Here is a 13841-nt window from a genome sequence, read left to right as displayed (position 1 = left end):
GTGGGTGAGGGCTCAGTTGTGGGGGAGAGAGGAACCCCCACGAAGGGCTTGGTACAAAGAGGTGCTGTGCAAATGTGGCTGGTCCAGCATCTGCAAGGCCCATGTGGAGCACAGTTGCTGAGTTCAGCTGATCCCGGGTCTGGGGTCCCCGGCTCTCCAAAAGGCCCAGTTTGTGTCTGAGCAGAGACAAGAGGCTGGCACTGCAGCCCAGAGTCCTGATGCCATTATCCAAAGGGCAAGTGAAAATATGAGGTCCCATCCAACACCCCACAAAAGACGGGGAAAAATGTGCTCAGATGGAACAATGGAGAGAAGTTAACACCCCGAGTCACTGCCCCCGTTTCCACACGGACACGGGCACAGCGGGCTGGGAGCGGTGAATCTGGCAAATTCTCTCTCCCACCGCACTTCTCCTGTGGCTCTAAGCCTGATATACGGTGTGCGCATTCCCCACACCACCAGCTACTCAACCCAAGGATAAAGGTCATTCTGAGCTTCAGTGGTTTGAGCTAGTAAAGATTTTTATAAAAACTCACTGTCTTGATTTGTGTTCAAGTACTTTAAAGTTCACATATTTCTTACGTGAACTTTGCTGGCTGTAGTCATTTCATCCACAATCAGCCTGGATTGGTTCTGCTTATTCAGAGCCCATCAATTACAGAGAGCCGGACTGGAGCCCACACCGCCCATTCATCGGCTTTGCCCCGGGCTAGCCGATTTATCTGACATTTAATAAGGAGTTTTAGATTTTGCAGCTTATCAGAAGAGCACCGTGAGAGTGCGGGTGAGCCCGTGAATCCCAAATAAGTGGCCTTCTCAGGAGTCTCTTCCTTCCTACCCGTTTTTTGTCACGCAACACGGCTCTGAGTGTCAGGTCATTCTGTCCCCCTTCCTTCTCTTTTGTTGTGCCTTCTTTCCTAAAACCGTTTTAGGGTTGGTGTTTTAAAATCATTTTGATGTCGACACGGGGAGAATTCCAAGTCCAGCTTTGCCATAAACAGAAACTCTGGAATTGCAAAAAAGGATCGAAAAGCTCTGTTGTTGATGAACACTCAAGTCAACAAATAATGATTGAATGCCAGCTCTGTGCCAGCCAGGGTGCTAGGCACGGATGTGAGGAAGACAAGGTCCCTGCCTAGAGGGATGCACTGTGTGGCAGGAGAGCAGACACAGACATAAATAACTCAAGTCCCAGGCGGGCTGAGCAGAGTGCACTAATGGAGATATAAACAGCATAATGGGAGTGGGGGCGTCGGGGGGGAGATTAATATTCTCCCCGATTTGTGCCTTCGGTAGAGGCTCAGACAATGAGTGCATATTTACACATCTGACTATATAAGGAACCCTGATGTCTTACTAAGCTACTTTACAGTTCCTTTTGAATATCAAGACTAATGTATTGCATCTATTTCTTCTTTGTTGTGGTCAATTTCGTTCTTTGGGGCCTATCGTGTATGTTTAACCTGCCCACCTTGGATTTCCATCATAAATGCGCTTTATGACAAGAGTTTCATTAAATATAAGAACACTGGTTGGTAGGGCACCTTGACAGGAAGAAATGAATTCTTCACCGCTTTCACCACCTAGTTCTAGGCTTTTCTTCCTTTTCTAGGTTTTTCTTTCACTGTCATTTTAAGTCTTTAGATTTACAAGTTCAGTACCTGTCCCAACAGCCATTTATAGTGTCTTTCTCACTAGTGTTGATTCTTTTTTTTTTTTTTTAAGAAACTGAAAATATTATAGTTTCCTCTGTTGTTGCCATTATTTTCTTCTGCCTCTATAGCACCAGCAGAGTTTCTACAGGTTTGGTCCCAGACTGTCTCCATCCATCTCCTAGGGAGCCAGGTAAAGATTCAGATTCTCAGCAACCATCCCTGAGATCCTAATTAGTGGGGCTGAGCTGGAGCCCATGAACTCTCACGTTAATGGAAGCCCGCGTGATTCCCATGCATGTTTACATTAGAGTTGGGGGGACCGAGCCGTGTGCCTTCCCCTTCAACAGCCTCTTCCAGCCCTGAGCTTTGTGCTGACTCCTGCTAAGACCTCCCTGCTGAGAATCAGACCTGAGCATATAGCTGCTGCCAGACTCAGACGCCCTAAACCCAACATGTCCAACAGTGAGCTCATCATCTCCTCCCTAAATCTTTTCTCCCGCTCTGTTCCCCATCTGAGTGGGCACCACCCCGTGACGGATACCTCCTCTCTCTTGTCTCGCGCATCCATCAGCTACTAAGTCCTGAGATTCCAACTCAAAAACAATCTCCCTTCTGTCTGTTTATCTGTCTCAGTTTCCGCCTCCTTCGAACAGACCATCAGCACCTCTCACCTCAGCTGGCCTCCTTGCCCAGCTTCTTACTCCACTTCATCCATTCTCTACACTAAAGGCAGAGTGAATTTATTTTCTAAACGGCCAAACTGATCTTGCCATTCGTCAGCCTCAGATCTCTGAGTGGCTCCCCATTGTACTCAGGAGGGAGCACCCTGTCTCCATCGCAGCCCTGAGGGCCCTTCGCACCCCGTCCATCATGTGCTTCCCCATTCTCCTCTTGCACTGTGCTTCTCCTCTTGGCCTTCCTGAGTCAGGCACCCTGGACTTCTTCCAGGACCGCTAGCCCCTCTAGGCCTGCCAGCCCCTCTGCCTAGAACACTGCTCCTGCTTTAACTGCAAAGGAAACTTCCCCTTGCTCTTGTCTCCACTTGGCCATCGCTTCCTCTGAGAAGCCATTCCCCACCTCCCTAGGCCAGCTCCTCTATTTCATGGCTCACAGCAGCCTGTTCTGCCCTTAATACAGCACCTACCACCCTGTATTAAAATTGCCCCCTCGCCTGGTTGTTATCCCAAGGGATCAGACCCTAGAAAATCAGGACCCTACCAGTCTGGATCTCGGTTGTGCACCCAGCACCTGGCACCAACCCTGGCATGTAGGTAGAATCATATAAAATTGCTAATTTTTGACCTACAAAAATGACTATTTCATAATGGCTCAATTTAATACTTGTCATTCATACATTTTTGTCAAACAAGGATACAAACATGGTATCTCTTTGTTTTAATTGGAATGTCTTCTATTGTCAGTAAGGTCAAACTCCTTAATTGGTATAGACTTTTGAACATAAATTTCAACTAGTTGCACAAGGCTCACAAAATGGGAATGAAAGGCTCAAGCTAGATCATTTAAAGAATGATGTGCAACATTGCAAAGGAAAAACCCCACTTCCTCGGCATGAAGTTTCACACCTGAGTGGCATCAAAGAAGCCACTGGGGGTGGGGGATGGGATGGTGGCCTGAGATTTGCTTTAAGAGGACCTCAAAGAAGACTTGCCCACTTTCATGGAGTCTATGCCACCAGACTGCTCATTCAGGTGATAATATTTCACAAGTTACATCCCTGTTTGCAGAATAATCTTCCCCTAGTGAAAACGAGATTTGTAAATAACTGCTTTAGAAACATACTTTTTATTTTCAAGATTAAACTTTCCCAATGGCTATGTCGGTCTATGTGAGATTTATTTGACTTCCAAAGATAAAAAACTAATTGTCTGGTTTCCGTTTCCTTTCTGGCTCTATTGCATTTGCTGAGAAAGTATAGATCAACGGAAGCGTTTTTGCCTTAGATCTTAGTTAGCAGGAGGCTGCCCTCTATAGATCCTTGACCCAATTGCACACTGTTTAAGAGGCTGAAGCTGCAGGAGGACTGTGGCTTTCTTGGGTTTTATACCTCTCAACTCTGAGGATTAGGATGGTGGGTTTTTAACAGGCTTTGACTTTTAAATTAAATTAAATTTGTTTTATTTTGCAGAGGAGCTCAAAGTGTTTATCGCAAGACTGGTGGATCATCCAGTTTCCCCTTTTGCAGATGAAGAAACTGAGGTCCACCAAGGTTGGAGGACGTGTTGCCCAATGTCACCCAGGACATCAGGGCAGAACTGGGACTTGCCCTCAAGCTGAGTGTCCGTCCCATCCCCGGGCATCTCTGCCTTCTTGACACAGGAAAACCAAGTTTCTCGGCAGGGGGTGTGCACGAGATAGTCCAGCCCGAGGCGGGTGCCATAGAAGCCCTGCCCCCCACCGGCCCTGCTGGAAAGTTTCCATTTCAGGGTTTGCCTTCTTCATAGCAGTGTCTCAAACCCCTTAGTCCTTTAGACAAAATAATAATGATAACAATCATAACAATAACAGTTGCATAAGCCGAGCTGTGGTGGGGAACAGGATTTACAATTCGGATTGTTTTCAGAAAACACCTCTGTATTTAGCAATAATATTATGGAAGTAGCAATAAAGTTATCTGCTTCTCATGAAGGGAAAGTGGGAGGACAACACAACTTTACAGAGTGCACAATACAGAACAAAGGGTCTGGGGGCCTCTGTCTGCCCTCAAGTTTTCATCTACCACGTTCTGGCCGAAGATAGAACGCCTCTCCTCGGCTTGTTCCCAGACACGTGCCCAGCTGCATTTTTAGAGAGTGGTTTCGGGGGCGCCAGTGACCTGCAGCTTCCCTGAAGATGTCATGCGTCCTGTGGCTGTGCTCCACCCCCCCCCCCCCGCCCACTCATGTGTGCTACCTGGTGATTAGTCTTTGTTTCCTGCCTGGAAGTTGGCTTGAGAAGAAACTTGCTAAGATAGGAAGGACACTGAGCACATTAGGTTGGAAACAGCAAGATGTGCACAGGGATGGCCCTGCCGGTTTATGGACAGCCCATTATGGCTGCTCCTGCCCTCTGAACCCAGGAAGGCCCAGAGGCCCAGGGCGGGTACACTACGATGAAGACAGAAAAACAGACCCACATAGAAATCTCCATGTCTTGGTGAAGGTAGGCACAGCCCGTGGCATCTCTGCATGCTCTCTCTCCTTCTGAGTGAGTTATACTTTTCAGGGTCCTTCGTGGTGGCCGAGCTATAGCTCTTGGCACCTGCCATCTCTGCCTTGCCCTGGGGCCCTGCCTGCCCTCCATAACCTGCCTGTCCTAACTTGCCAGCTCTTTCTCCTGCCACTGCCCGCCTCTCTCCAGCTACTCCCAGCACAGTGACCTGAATTGCCTCTCTAGATGCCCTCCCCCTCCCCTTCTGCTTTTGTGTGTATCCTTCCCTCTGTCCAGAACCCCCTCTATCCTCACCTGCCCCTATGTGTTCACCACATCCTGCTTGTCCTTCAGGACCCAGTGCCACCGTCATTCCTCTGGAATGACCAGCCTTCCCTGGCCACCACTCCCAAGCAGGATGGGTCGCCTCTCTCTAGGCTGCCAGACTCCTACAGGCTGTGCCTCCATTCTGTACCATAATCCTGTGATTGTGCGGTGGTCCCTTGCACAGCCCTGCGATCTCTTATAGGACAAGGACTGTATCTATTCATTTTTCTGTTCCAAGGTGGAGCTTGGAGCCTGCTGTGAATGAGGTGCTCACGAGTGTCTAACGACTGAGCGAATGAATGGGGCGGACCCCCAGGGCAGGGCATCTTGGACCAGGATTCCACTTTTGATAGGTTAGGGCAGGGGTCAGCAACCTTCTTCTGTAAAGGTCAAATAGTAAATATTTTTAGGTTTTGTGGGCCAGACGTCTCTCTCATAAGTACACAGCTCGCTGGTTGTAGTGTGAAAGCAGCCATAGACCCTGTGTAAACAAAAGAGCATGGCTGTGGTCCAATAAAACTTTCTTTACCAACACAGCAGAAAGCTGGATTTAGCCACTGGCTGTAGTTTGCCCATCCCTGGCTGAGGGTTTGGAACGGCACCATCCGCTGTTCCCGCAGGCGGATTTGGCTTGAAGGTTGGCCATCTCTATGGCCTGCTGGGGCTCCGGGGCGGGGGTGATGAGCATCTTGCTCTTGGCTTCCTCTCTCCTTTTCTTGGGGCAGTCGTAGGAAAGGTCTCAGAACTTTTTTCCAGCCCTATAGCTGGCTTTCTCAGTATTTTCTGTCTTCTTGCCCAGGTAACTGCCCCAGGGAATTCTAAGAAGGCCCCATCCCCACAAGAGCTGGTAGAAATATGCCAGGGGTAGCCTCCGGTCATCTAGGGTCTGCCCCACACACCTGCTTGGTGGGCTTCCTCTCCGCCTCGTCCAGTCCCAATCCTGAGTCCTTCTCTGCATCTTCCAGGCTGAACGATGACAATCCCAGTGTCGCCCTCTTCCAGACGTCAAGGGCTGCAGCATAAACCATCACAAACTTAGAAACCACAACAGCACTGATCTTTCTCAAGGGCCGGGGTCAGCTCTCCTCTGCTGTACTTGGCAAAAGCTGGAGTGGCTTGAAGCCTGGGGGCTGGAGCCTTCTGAAGGCACCCTCCCTCCCTCACTGTCTGATGCCCGGGCCAGGAAGACTCAGTCGCAGGAGGATGGAGCAGCTGGGGCTCCCTGGCATCTCTCTCCATCTCTGTTTGCTTTCTCCACACCATCTCTCCAGCCTGGTGACTTCTGGGTCACCGGATTTCTTAATATGAGCCCAGGGATGCCAAGGGGCATGTCCCAGGAAAGCCAGAAAGAGACTGTGTTGTCTTTTATGACCTAATCTCAGAAGTCAGGCAGGATTACTTCTGGCACATTCTATTCATTGAAGAAGGCACAAAGTTCCGCCCAGGTTGAAGGGAGGTGAAATGGGAAAGGGAAACGCTCTGTAAGAGCGTGTGGGACAATTTTCGGGCAATAGAATCCCCTCCCTTCCCCTTCCTGGGCCCTGCTAAGTGCCAGGCACTGCACTTGTCCTTTTGCTGTTTACACGGTCAAGGCAGAAGGATTGTCAATACCTCTGAGAGGTCAGTATCACCGTATCCATCATACAGATGAGGAAACTTGGATTTAGAAGGGATAAGCAGTGTGTTAAAACAGCTCAAAGAGTCCTGAGCCCAGGCCCATTTCACCTACAAATTCTCTCTTCACCCCCTTTGAGTCCTTACTCAACTGCTTGCAAACCTTGTTTCGGGTGCGTCCAGTTTGTTAGGCAGTTTTCCATCCTTTGATGCAGGAAGCCAGCAGATACACCTCAGCGGGTCCAAAGGACGTGAAACTCAGGGTCTGGGCTTCCTTCCCTGGCTGCTGCTCCTCAGGGTAGGAAGCAGCAACAGAGGTGCTGGGATACGACCCGTCTATTAATTAATTCACGGTGACGGTGACGAGCTGGAAATTACGCCCGGTGTCCGCACACACTCAAATGCCCTTGGGATTCCCCGTGCTGAGTTCACCCTCAGGAAGTCATTGTCCACAAGGAAATCTGAGAAGCTGACTGAACGGGCATCAACAGAGGAACAGCCTCGCCACTCGCTCTGCTCTTTTCTCCAAAGCTAATGGGTCAAATTGTGACACCAAGTCCTGTCGCCGTGAGATGGACTCAGCTTGAGTGGGGTCCTGGGTATGGGGTGGGCTGAGGGCTGTCAGTACCCGAGTTTATCTCAGCTCATGTTTAAGCTTCCCGATGGTGGCCAGCCTTTAATTTTAATCTTATTTTTAGTATTTTTACACCTCTAAGAGTTTTAATTCCTCTCTACTTTCTTTATTATGGCTTTCGTGACCAGAAGCCCTTAAGGCCAGCAAAGCTCGGGGGGAATTATTGTTCTTCTAAGTAAGAACAATTTTATAGGCTTCAGAGATACCAGGACCCTTGAAGACATCTTGCTGAGCCCCCTTATTTTACAAATGAGGAAACTGAAGCTCAGAGAGGGGAAGTGACTTGCCCAAGGTCACATAGCTCATTTGAGGGCATTGCTGCCTAGACGGTGCCTCTCTCACTCTAATTTGGCCTTTGACTGGAGGGCTTGTTGCTTGCAACTTCTGAGTCAATGCTTTCTTTTCGTCCCAGCAGCAGGTTAGTCAGCTATAGCTCTAAGCGTTTTCCAGACCATTCTAGCACTTTCTGGGCCACCAAGGCAATTCCACACACTGGCCTGTGAGCTCCTTTTGTTGTTCTGTCAGATGGTTCTCTGTCCTTTGTGCTGCCATGAGGCGATGCAGCAGGTGTGTGGCTGAAGAAGTGGATTGATCCGTGAGCACAGAGACCCCAGTTTAGGCTCCCCGGTTCTGCCACAGCCCCGCCTCAGCACCTGGAACCTGGCAGCTGCTAGGCTAGTGTCTGACTGACCCACTGGTCGCAGGAGGCCTTCTTCTAGGCTGCCTCATTTCCTTCTCGTCTCTTCCTGGGCAGCCATTTTGCTCCGCCTGTAAACTCTCTGTCCCAGGTGCTGAATGTGGCCCCGAGCCTGCACCCCCGCCCCTGCCCTAAGAGGGGCCTTGGACTTCCTGAGTTTTAGTGGAAAGCACAAGACGTGATTCGCCTGGCATTGGTTCTTGACAGCACAATCTCGCATCCTCAGTTCATTCGATTTGATGATCATGAAGAAGATGGTGATGATGATGAAGGAAACACAGCCCCTGTGTTGGGTCCCTTGCATACAGTAGCTCTTTTAATTCGAGGACGCTGGCATCAGGGGAAATTCCTGGCCTCCTTTCTTTGAGTTATTACCCCTTCGTATTTCCCCAGGCCAGCGTTTCTCAAAACCTGGTGGTCTTCATGCCATCATGCATTAGAATCAACTGGGGTATTTTTTTAAGTGTGACTGTCTGGGCCCCACCAAGGACCTAACAAGTCAGACTCTCCAGGGATGGAGCCCAGAAGTGTGCACTTTAACAAGCTCCCCAGTGAGTTTTCAGCGTCTGGCATTTGAGACCGTGTGCTTGAGGAAACTGGGGAGAATTATTTTGCCTACAACTGCGTGCCTAGCCCAGTGCCTGGCACAGAACAGGTGATGACAAATTATTTATTGAACGAATGAATAGTGCTGTATCCCTGAACTTGACTACAAAAGAGATTCTATTTGTTTTGGAACTGCCCCCCATCCCATCCTCCCTGCCTGCCTACTACTTGCACACCTAGGGCAGACATGGCAGGCGACGCTCCCTCTTATTCACAAGAGCGTCTCTCCTTGTTGCCTGGCCTTCAAGGTTGCTCCTCACGTCTTCATCCCTTTGACAGAGACCCGAATGATTGTTCATCGCTCCCGTTAAACCTCTACATTTGTGGGGATGAGGTGGAGGATGTTGGGGACCTTGGGCAGCCCTCTGGGCTCTTCATTTCTACCCAGGTTTGAGGGCTCTTTCTCTGTCTCCTGACTTAGGTGACCTCATCATTTCCTCTGAAAATAAAAATTGTCAGGGGCCAACCAGTCCACCTGAGATAAAAGGTCCTCTTGGGCCACCTGCCAGAGGTGGCCTTCCTTCCAGGGGGGCTTCTCTTCCCTCCTCTCTTCTTCCCAGTATCGGGCACCAGGAGGGACCACTATGCCATTTAAGAGGTTTCATTTGCTTTTTTTTTTTAACCCCTGCAGCAGCTTTTGCCAGAGCCTCAAAGTTCTTTTTTTCTCTTTTCTCTTTCTCTCTTTTTTCCTTTCTTGTCTTTCTCTTTTTCTCTCTCTCGTGACTCCTCTGACTTTCGGGGCCCAGCAATGGTTAATGACCGGGGCTGGTTGGGGCTGCCCTCCCACGTGCCCCCACACTGGTTAGGGCACAGGACCCACGGTCTCTCTCCTGGCTCCCGGCTTCGAGGTGGGAGGTGGCCCTCTCCCACTCACTCGGGTGGTTTTCATCTGCAGAGATTGCTTAATCTCTTTACCTGCTGCCATGGCGTAGAGCAGCCCCAATTCTTTATGTCCCGTGTTAGGTTTAATGCCAGAGCGCCATAGATTTCTCACTGCATTAACTTTACAGCCTCGTCCCCTCTAAAACCCGAGCCAAATGGGCAGGCCTCGTCTCTGTTTTATGGAAGCCCAGTCACTGTACAAGAAAAACTGGCTGTTTAAAAGATAGTTAAACATCGTATAAATTATCTGCATCTTTTCCACTCAAGGCCTCCTAAGCACGCGTTGCTGGGTGTCCCCTGCCAACCCTGCAGACCTGCGCCTCCCGTGACCACTGACTTGTGCCCGGTCACCGAGCAGGGCCGGCCTCCCTCACCTGGGCCGGGGCTTCACCCGGCACAGCAAGCTATTTAAATAAATTTCCTGTCAATCTGTGTGCGTTCTATGTCTAACAAACAGCACCGCAAAATAAAGCGTTCGTGTATTTATACATTGAATGGAGACAGCTAACTCCTTCAACAATTTTATAATTTCAAATTTAGCGTGATTTCCTTCCTTTGAAACTTTCAAACGCCTAAAACAGGAGAGACACACATACACGAGATGATTTTGAAGATTATTAACCTCTTAAGTTAGCTCAAGTATTACCACTAGAGTTGAATTCCCTTATTTGTCATTTGTGTGTTGCTCTGGGACCCCGCAGGCTCACAGGAGAACTACGCAGACAGATGTCCCCATCACAGCAGAGGCCCCGGGCTTGTCGGGAACACAGCCCGGGCTTCCCAGCCATCCCTGGCCCCCGGCAGGGCCCGGAGTGCGGCCCGAGGTGGTTCCAGCTCCAGCCCTGGTCGGTTGGCTGAACTTTTTGTTTTTTGGTTCAGGCTATTTTTCCTGTGGAGGCTTAGCCAGACAAGGAGATTTATCTGACAAGGCAACGTCTCTCCCCAAAGTGGCCTCCAGGTTCACAGCAGCTCCTCCCCAGGCTGTTGTCACTAAGGGTTGGGTCTGCTTGAGGGCGACCCCGCGGTGGAAGCTGGCAAGAGGGGCCACGGCCCGGGGACACAGCCAGGCTACAGTGAGCGGAAAGCGGAAAGCTGTGAGCTGCGGGCAGGTGGAGAACAAGGCTGGTCAGTGGCTGAGCAGAGCCGAAGGGCAGATCCTGCAGGGCAATGAGAGGCTGGCTGCTGAGGAGGGGTGCAGGGGCCTTCTGGAAGCCTCTGGAAGGTCTGAGGAGAGACCAGGGTGAGGCACTTCTAGGGCTTTTAAGATCTCTCACCCTGGCCTCTGACAAAAGCAAGTGATGGTTTTTTCTGCTCATCAGGACAATTGCTGTGTCCTCCGTGGTGAAAGGCCAGAGGAGAAGGGAGACGGAGATGTGCAGGGGAGGGGAGAGCTGGGGGCAGAGCAGAGAAGCAGAGTGGACAAAGAAGCCAAGAGGGAAGCAGTGGGGTGGGCTGGGTTTGGAGGCAAGTGGAGCCCAGAGCAGGAAGAGCTCAGGGCTGTGACCACGTTGCTCACAGGGGGCCTTGACCCTCACCAGGTCTACGCAGAAAGGTTGCAGTAAAAATGGGCCTGAAAGGCCTGAGGGTCAGCACTCTCTCTCCTGGTCCCCCACGGCATCTCTCTGAAAGCGCCTCCCAGCTCAGGCCAGGCCACCCCACCCAGGGGCTGGATCTGTGTCAGGTCAGAATGGGCTCTGCATCCCCAGTGCCCACCAGCACTCGGCAGACAGGAGATGAACGACTGGAAACATGTCCTTGGGGCTGTGTTTCTCCAGGTGCTACCTCCCATCTGCTAACTTGCTCCTGAGATGCCTCCTCTTCCAGGAAGCCTGCCAGCTGGGCCAGAAAGCTGCTGGCTGTGGGTCTCCACAGTGCCTCTGACCCTGGCCTCAGTTTTGCAGGGACGACTGCGGCTGCCCTGGGATCGCCACCTCTTCCAGCCAGGAAGTGGGCTTCCCCCAGCCCTCGGCCCACCTGTCCCATCTCACCTGGGCAGGTGGGCTCCTATAAGAGCAGCTAGGTCTCCACAGCCTGTTCTGCCCAGTGACCGGTGCAGGCCCAGGTGCTAGAGCTGCACAAACCGCACAAGCAGCCTGGATGGCGGTGGAGCATTTGGGCTCACCAGGTGGGCCTCAGGGCCACGGGGCTCGGGCTCCTGTGGGGAAGACCTGAACTCAGAACCCCTCTTAAGGCCTGAACCTTCATTCCGAAAAGGGAAGAAAACTGTCGTTTCGCACACAGATCAAATGGTCAAGGGGTCACCCTAGGATCTTATCACCCATTGGGAACACTTGGCACGTGGGTTTTTCTTCCTTGGAGAAAACCATCGACAGGGAATCTCCTACTTTTTATGCCCCTAAATCTAAACTTCAACCTGCAGATTCCGGCCAGGCTGGGGGTTAACTCGGGACTCGGAGAAACAGCTCCAGCAGGGAACCTCTGACGAAGGGATCAGTCAGGAATTCACAAAGTATTTATTTAGCTGCCAAAGCACCCCTCCCTCCCTTTCTTGTCTGGGAGAATTGAGGCAAAGTTTCCGAGACAAGCCTGCGATTGCGGCTGTCACCAAACAATGCCATATTTCTTTTCTTCTCTTAAATTCTAGGGATCATTCTCTCTAAGAGGGCAATTTGTCTGTCAGGCAGGCAAAACAGGGGCCACTCCCGGCCCTCATTAAACTGACAGCACGGTTATTAGCAGAAAACGAAGCCAGCCCGCCGTGAAGCTAGCCACTGTTTCATGGCGAGCGCCGGGGAGATATTTTCAGTAATTAATTTGATAAATATATTAATTATGAATTGAGTTGACAGTACAATCAGATTGTCAGCCTTCCAGACAGCCTCTTGTGATAAAGCTCTGTGATGAAGTGGTTGGATTTCAGGGCTGTCATCCTGCAGGGCAGTCCCTTATCACCCGTCTGCCCATCCACTCTGTAATTTCCTGCGCATTGTAATTAAATGGTAGCTTTCTGATTGGAAGTGACTCCGAAAACTTAATCTCTCTTTCTCTCGGAGCGTGGTGGGGGAAGGGTACAAAAAAGCCCTTTGTTTCAGGGGATTTTTAATGTTAAGCAGCAGTTTTACTTCCCCCACTCCTTGAAACGCACCTATCTGGCCCCCAAGGGCACCGCAGAGGAGGCAGCTTGTGACTGGGAAGTCAGCGCCGTGCTGGGGCCACGTAGAGAGGGGCAGCGAGGGCTGGGGGGCACCTGCATGTCCAGCTCTGCTGTCCGTCAGCCCTGCCACCTTGGGCAGGTCACTTCTCCTTTTTGAGCCTGTTTCTTCAGCCAGAAAGAGAAGCAATTGGCCAAATATTCTCATGGTGCCTGCCCAGTCCTCTCCCTGCAGGCCTGAAATTCTGGGATCCTGTGGGCTGGGGAACTCTGCAGGCCCCCCGCCCTCCGGAGTCCTGGCAAGGGGAGGGAAGGAGAAGCGAGCCAAGTGTCAGCTGTATTTCTGCAGGACAGGTCATTCACAGAGTCCCCTGCCAGCACTTTTTTCCCCCTTTTGATGAAATTAATTATGAACACTGCCCGGGGTCATTTGACTCCGGAGATACATGTCAAGATAAAATATTTCAGAAACACTTATATTTAATAATTTAATATGGTGGCTCGCATTTGGGTACAACAAAGGGAATTATTGGTAATTGCAAAATTTGAAGAGGCAGAAGGGAGCCCAGCAAAGTGGGGGGACCAGAGGACAAAAGCAGGAAGGTCACCAGAGGTTTGTGTTGGCAAGCCCTGAGGCTTGCTTTTAGGATGAGGAGCACGTCATTTGTAAGGAAGCTTTGTAAGGAAGTCAACCCCTGAAACCTTCCGAAAGAGTAGTGCTGAGTGCCCCCGGGCCCAGGTGGGACAGGGAGAGAGAGAGAGAGGGAGCACGTCGGTCCTCTTGGTCCTCGGGGAAGCTGTCCTTGGCTTGGGAGTCATAGAAAGTCTCTGATCTGAGACTCACAGAAACTGAGGGTTGTCCCAGGCCACACAGCTAAGGAGCAAGACCCCAGGGAAGCTTGGCCTCCCAGACCAATGTCCCCAGGTCATGGGGCTCCGTGGAAAGAAGAGCAGCTTTGCATCAGGAAGTCCTAAATTCCAAATCCGACTGCCACTTTCCTGCCATGCCTCAGTTTCTTTGTCTGTAAAATGGGCTAGTAAACTACCTACCTCAGATTTGATGTGAAGATTAAATTAAACAGTGTGTGTAAGATGATTTTAAAAGCAGCTGAAACAGTGGAAGCTAAGGAGTTATCAGCTGGGGCACGCCAGTACTCAGTTAATATT

At 50.7% G+C, this 13841-nt stretch overlaps 1 long non-coding RNA gene across 1 annotated transcript in view; it reads left to right on the top strand.

The window, feature by feature from the left end:
- LOC111770577 (uncharacterized) overlaps positions 1–4307 on the top strand; it is a 50881-nt gene extending 46574 nt beyond the window's left edge. The window contains exon 4 of the long non-coding RNA XR_002803847.2: positions 3802–4307. This is a non-coding gene — a long non-coding RNA (uncharacterized lncRNA). The remainder of the gene's footprint in view (positions 1–3801) is intronic.
- Positions 4308–13841: the final 9534 nt, after the last annotated feature.

This window comes from Equus caballus, chromosome 1 (assembly GCF_041296265.1).
Source record: "Equus caballus isolate H_3958 breed thoroughbred chromosome 1, TB-T2T, whole genome shotgun sequence".
In the NCBI taxonomy this organism is placed as follows: Eukaryota; Metazoa; Chordata; class Mammalia; order Perissodactyla; family Equidae; genus Equus; species Equus caballus.
This window is presented reverse-complemented; position numbering and strand designations above follow the sequence as displayed.